This window comes from Rhagoletis pomonella, unplaced genomic scaffold (genome assembly GCF_013731165.1).
Source record: "Rhagoletis pomonella isolate Grant_MI unplaced genomic scaffold, Rhpom_1.0 Rhpom_scaffold_00003, whole genome shotgun sequence".
NCBI lineage: Eukaryota > Metazoa > Arthropoda > Insecta > Diptera > Tephritidae > Rhagoletis > Rhagoletis pomonella.
In genome coordinates, this window is record NW_023458557.1 from 52,953,764 (window position 1) to 52,961,067 (window position 7,304).

The window sequence follows — 7,304 nt, forward strand, 5'->3', positions numbered from 1 at the left end:
GATCAAAGCTTGGAGACAGGGTTGTTGAAAACGTCATCTATCGGAAACTCTCCACCAAAACTATGTTCAGGCTTTTGGACTTCTGCAGTGTCTTTGAGGTGGAAACATATCGAGCTTACATAGCCTTTTTTTGGAGACAATCTAGCTTTTTTCTTCAAAAAATTCTGGCAACACTGCGAGTGACCCATGTTACCCCTTAAAGGAGCCGAAAAATACGTTACCACCCAAGGGCTAGTGATGAGGATTCTGACAGGCCATTGTGGGATTGGTTTTCATGCGGTAAGACTAGGAATTTTAGCTGATCCCTTTTGTATCAGCTGTCAAGAGGAAAATGAGGTGGAATTATCTCCATTTTTTTTTTAGACTGCACAACCATCGCGAGGCTAAGACCGAAGCATTTTGCTCGCACTTCTTGACTAAGACTGAACTCACAGAGGTCGAAATTAGCCGAATTCGAAATTAGGTAATCGGCTCCCGGCGTGTCGTAATAAATTAAGGGTCTCCGTTCAGTTTTTTTCGCGGTGTAACAAAAAATTGGTTCAGTATACTTCTAGGCTTTCTGTTTATTCTGCATCTGCAGTTTGGTGCGAATCGTTAGAATCCACACACGTATATGTACTTATGTTTTCACGAATTTCCCTTATCCATAAATAAGATTTTTTCGCATATAACGGTCCCTAGTCCATTTCCCGAAAAAAAAGATATCCCACATGTTAATCTAAGCAAAATCTCTCTCGTACCAAATTTCAAGCAAATCGCGCAACAAATACGATTTTTTCAATTAGATCGGTCTATTTCCCGGTAAAAAGGTATGCTATATCTTAATCTAAGCAAAAAGCTACCTAACTACCAAATTTTAAGCAAATCGCACCATAAATTAGATTTTTTCGAATGAATCTGTCTCTGGTCCGCTTCCCGGAAAAATGCATCCTATATGTTAGCCTTGGGAAAAAGCTATCTCCGTACCAAATCTCAAGGAAATTGCAACATAAGTAAGATTTTTTCGAATAGATCGGTCCTTGGTCCCCGAAAAGATGGTATCCTGTAACATGATCAAGGTATTAAGATATCTACGTACCAAATTTCAAGCAAATCGGATAGTTAGTTTTAGAGTTCATCCCGGAACACAACGTTACACGAGAATTATAGAATAGATGAGAATTTTTCACCAGATTTATTGTTATTTATAGATAAATATGTGACATTATTAGCAATTAAAAGTTTTGCTCGAAATTGCATATAAATATATTACGTTCCTCCTAAATATGACCCCATTACCTCGTTCCACACAAGGTTCAAATTCCGCCAATATGAGGGAATTCTCCCCTGGGGATGCCAAATCCCCATTGACGACTTCACAGCGGACTTGATTTAGTTTTAATTAACCCAATTTCGTTATCTAATTCCATTCCTCGATAACCATTTTGGATTTAGATAGAAAATCCTTCCTGCGAGATGCCTTTAACTTACAAAACGTACAGAGCATGGCGAGACGGTACAGTCAAAACCTTGCTGCGAACAAAATGGTTCGATTTGATTAGCCAAAAATCAACTGGTTTAATTCGTTCCATACATTGTTCTTGTTCCGGATCGGCTAGCGTCAAAAGTAGCGAGTTGGGCGATTTAATACGGTTGAGTTAATGCAAGCGTCGTCTATGTGACGTCTTCTATTAAAAAAAGTAAGTGCGCCTGGGCCACACTAGAGAAGCAAAACTTACGTTACTTATCTATTTTGTCTCATAACCAATGTATACATACCAGTGTTGGCAGTAATCGATTGATTTTTTAATCAATAATCCGATTACAGTTAGTCATGATTAATTTTAATCGTATTAAACAGTTAATCGTAACCGCGGTAAAAAAAATTAATTTGTAATCATTAACCCTAAATTTGATTAAGTAGGTTTGGTGATTAATTAGTGCATGGTGGATTTTCCTATGCACACAAAGCCAGTTAATCGGGTATGGCTAAGTCAGAATTCCTCTTCAATCTAAGCGATTTGGTGTGCATTTCCACTAAGATCTATACCAACAGACGTTTTACAAACTAGGTTTTAATATCCCTCTGCACATGTGCGCTGGGTTGTAAGTTATTTATTACTAATAATAATAATTATAAATTTTTTTATATTATGTGCTTTTTATAAGCGTAAAACACAAAATAATTACTATAACTGGTGTTAGGTTTCAAATCCGGACAAACTAGACAACTTAATTAGATTTTCTTTTTAATTGGATTACCGATTAATGATTAAAATTAATTGATCGTAATCGCAGCAAGAGATTAACGATTAAAAAAATTTAATCATTAATCGAACAGTTGATTACGATTAAATAATTTTAATCGTCAATCACGATTAACATTTTAATCGTTAATTTTTAATCGTTAATCAGATTAACATTTTGCCAACACTGATACATACACACATCTGCTTTTGCTTAAGGTTATATTTTTTCTCTTTTTTCTATCTAGTTCCCTACCCTATCCCTGTTCGTTTTATTAACATTCATGTTATTCTGTTTTTCAATTATCTTCATTTTTATCTTTATACTCTATCGATAACAAAATCGATAATAACGTCCAACAAAATATCGATAACAAAACCGATAGATAGATAAAAAATCGATAACAAAATCGGTGACAAATTCGATAAAAATTTCAACAGCAACATCGATAATACCATTCGTAGCAAAATCGATAACAAAATCGACAAATATCGATAACAAAATCGATAAATATAGATTAAAAAAATCGATAAATATAGATAACAAAATCGATAATAAAATCGATAAATATCGATAACAAAATCGATAAATATCGATAACAAAATCGATAACAAAAACTATAAATATCGATAACAAAATCGATAAATATCGATAATATAATCGATAACAAAATCGATAAGTACCGATAACAAAATCGATAAATATCGATAACAAAAACTATAGATATCGATAAAAAAAATCGGTATATATCGATAAGAAAATCGATAAATATCGATAACATAATCGATAAATACCGATAACAAAATCGATAAATATCGATAACAAAATTGATAAATATCGCAATCAAAGTCGATGAATATCGATAATTTAATCGATCAGTATCGACAACAAAATCGCTAAGTATCGATAACAAAAGCGATACGAAATATCGCTTGGAAAATAGTTAAAAATATCGATTACAAAATCGATAAAAATATCGATAATAAAATCGATAAAACTATCGATAATAAAACCGGTAAAAATATGGATTATTTTGCCGATAAGTCTCTAGAAACCCGATTATTTCTAAAATCCCAAAATAGTTCCCAGATTGAGTCTCTGTGTCTCTCTTTATATCTTTTCCTCTTCAATTACCTTTATTTTAATATTTCTTCCCCTATCTTCGTCTTTACTTTTATCGCTATCCTCATCCTCATCTTTGTTTTTACTTTCATGTTTATCATTTTCTTCAGCTATGTATATATTCCCATTCACCTTTGCCCTTATATAAATATAAGTAAAGTATTTAAATTTACATTGGTCTTCATTTTTGCCTTTATTTTTACGCATCTTTGGTTTTGTTTTTATTTTTACCTTTACCTTTATCCTTTTCTTTATCTATGTACTCACCTTTACTTTCATTCTTTTATTGGTATTTTTCTAAGTTTTATTCTTTAACCTTTTATTAGCAGTTTTTTGTTAAATTAATACCATACACTCAATAAGCACTTGTTTCAGCCTCAATAATTTCCGTTGCATCATTTCCGTTGCACCATTTTATTAGCAATTTTTTGTTAAATTAATACCAAACACTCAAGAAGCACTTGTTTCAGCCCCAATAATTTCCGTTGCACCATTTCCGTGTGCAATTTCCGTTGAATTTGCCAATTTACTCCCAACCAACCAACCGCCGCTAAAGAAGTTTCACTTCAAAAATACAGAGTTTATTCTAATGTCAGTTAAAAATATAATTGCGATTTAATATTATTTTAATTGAAGAAATATCCCAAAAAGAATTAAACCCGTCGTAATTCATTCTCATTATGAAATAATTTAAGTTTTCTCTCTTTCGAGGAAAGTCGGAAACCCGGTTATTATCAATACAAATCGAAAAGACTCTAACCGATTTCCCCCCTGTGGGGAAAATTTCTAGTTCTGAACTGGTGCGCTTCTAGTACTTTTAGACCCACTACTAATTCGCGATAAAGCTCTTTTGCATGCAAACAACTGGCGTATTTTACACGGCGATGTCATAGGAATTAGAAATTGTCCCCCGATGCATTACCTTTTCTATAGTTCAGAACCAGTCCTAAATTCGACAGATGCAGGGGCAACCGCAGGTAGGGGTTTTGGTGGTTAAAAATTTGGGAGAAAAAGTGTACCTACGGAGCATAGTCTAACAACATTCCTAGACGCTTTTAATGTTTTCAATCAATCTCTGTACTTAGAGATACATACACCGATTCTTGCAGATAGGAGCAAAACTTGCTTCCAGCGAACGCTCCTTCTTAAGCATAAATCATATTCACGAAGAAAAACTAAGAAACAAATATTAAATGGTTTAGTCTATGTATGTATATTCCGATCAGTTCTTGATTTATTTAACATGTATATTAATAGGCTCGTCTGATCTAAGTTTCAAGATGCGAATAAAACTAAGTTATTCCATTTTTCTAGCCCAACGTTTCGCTAATACTTTTTAGCATCTTCAGGGGCAATTCATTTATTTGATATCTGTCACAAACCAATGAGATACAAAACATATTAAAACATAACCATAAAGCAATAAAAATATATAAATAAAGACAATTAAACATTTTAAATATATGTACAAACCAACTCACACTATTGTTTTGAATATTAAAACAAAATTTCAAAAATAATAACATAAAAACATTTAAATTTCTGTGCCTAACACAACATTACAAACAAAGAGAACATTACTAAAGAAGTGTAAGCTGAAAATCAATACCATCCATACATTATGGTAACTTTGTCAATACTAAAGTCTTATTTTAATAAACATGATATATAAGCGGCCGCTATGCTGTCCGTAACTTCTTTTTTGTTTATCGTCTTTTCTCGTTTCTCCATAATCCTCAGGCTCTCTAGTGTATATCTGGTTGCTTCTCTCTTTTCCTGGTCAATAATTTTCGCATTTGCAAAATCAGCTGAGTGTCCACTTGATATAATGTGTTGTGCTAGTGCTGTGCTGGTCTTTTGTTTCCTTACGTCGGTTTCATGTTCGCCTAGTCGAACACCCAAAGGCCGTTTTGTTGTGCCAATATTTACTTTTCCACATTCATCATTCTCCTTTCCTTTACACGTAATTTCATATATAACATTACTTTGTTGGTAGACATCTACAGGACACTTTGTTTTTGTATATATTGTTGATAGAGTGCAGTTTGACTTATAAGCAAGTGTTGCGTTTGGTGTTTTGTATCTCATTGGTTTGTGACAGATATCAAATAAATGAATTGCCCCTGAAGATGCTAAAAGGTAAAAGCCAAACGTTGGGCTAGAAAAATGGAATAACTTAGTTTTATTCGCATCTTGAAACTTAGATCAGACGAGCCTATTAATATACATGTTAAATTAAATGGTTTAGTTTTACTTAACGTCCACAGAGATATGTATAAAAGTTACGAACGAAGAAATATTGAATACAATTTTTTCTTTTAAAGACGAAGCAATAGAGAAATGTTATTTCTAATTTTTTCATGCATAAATACATATGAGTATTTCCAATCTGGTAGTGAGAAATCGACATTATTTCGTTCATCTCATTTTAGGAATATGATTTCAAAAATTCCCAAACTCATGAACTTCGCGTCAATGGGATTCTTCAAAAACGTATAATTTATGCCCAAGACAGGGTTGAAAAATAGGAAGCTCCATAGCGACGAAAATAGTCAATTTCGTTTACAAATTATAAGTTTGTGTTCAAAAACAAATGAAATATTAATAACTGAACCTAAACTCATCCGATTTAGACTTGTGAGGTACCATTGGAAAGGTATTTTCTCACCCTTTTTATTTCTTTGGTAATAAGCCCATTCAAGAAATAATAAAATTATAGTTTAAAAAACTAAAACCTCCCTATCATAATTGCCATTCGTACTGTCATCAGGTATGCAACTTGAGAATAGAAGTCGCTGCATCTTTTAGGCGCATCAATATTATATAGTTACATCCCGAGTTAATAAAAGGAAGGTAATAAAAAAAAGAGTAAAATTTTTGCAAGAAATTATTATTCAAATATCGCCTGTGGCAATGATAAAACGACTCATTCAGGTAATAAGAAAACGACTCGCCCAGGCGAGTTGCCTGCGGCGGACGGTTTAGAGCGACCGGTAATAAGAAATCTATTCGATGGAGATATTGCCGGCAATAAATTTGTTGCTGTGGGCGACAAGTTTTCTTATTTCCGGCAACAAAAATTTTTTGGTGGGGTGTTACGAGACATTTGTATGCTAAAATGTTAAAAAATTTAAAAAGTCAAAATATTAAAAAGGGTTTTCTACATTTTCATTCCGGTGCTTTTTTGCGACTTTTTTTTCACTCCCACCTCAAAATTTTGTTGCAAATACTTTAATAAAAATTCCTGAAAATTTTAGCCATTAATATTAACATTAAGTGCTCGACCAAGGTGTGCAAAGATTTTCAAAATGCTACAGCTCAGAGGCATTTTATGGTAGTTGATCAATAATTTCTACGATTTAGCTCAATAATCCATGAAAATTCCACACTACCTCAAATTCAAACACTGAGAAAAAAACGCGTTTAAAGAATAAACATTTTTTATTTGATTCCCATTTAAAAATGCTCGTATTTAAATCTAGTGAAAAGTGTTAACGAAATGGATTTTTCCATTGTACATACACTACGTATAATGGAAATATTCAATTCAAATACGCCTGTATTAATATAAAGCATTTTTCACTGCACGGATGGCGTTTTGCAAGTCTCGGATGCTTTTTTCATATGTAATATGGATAAAAAGCATGCACAGCGGTAACAACACATACACACATACATCGTATGACATAATGCACTAATCGCGCGCTATGATATTGATTCAAACTCAACATTTGAAAGCACGTTTACATGTGTGGCTGTAGCTGAGTGTGCAAAGACGCTTGATACACTTGGTTGCAGCCAAGAGGGTCCGGGTTCAATTACCATCAGACGGAATATAAAATTAAGTTTTTTGTTCTTCTTAGTTACGAAAAAGCATCTGTGCACTTCACAACCACATATTTTATAACGCACATACTCAAATTTAAAACGACTTGGGTTGGTGCTCTTTCATATGC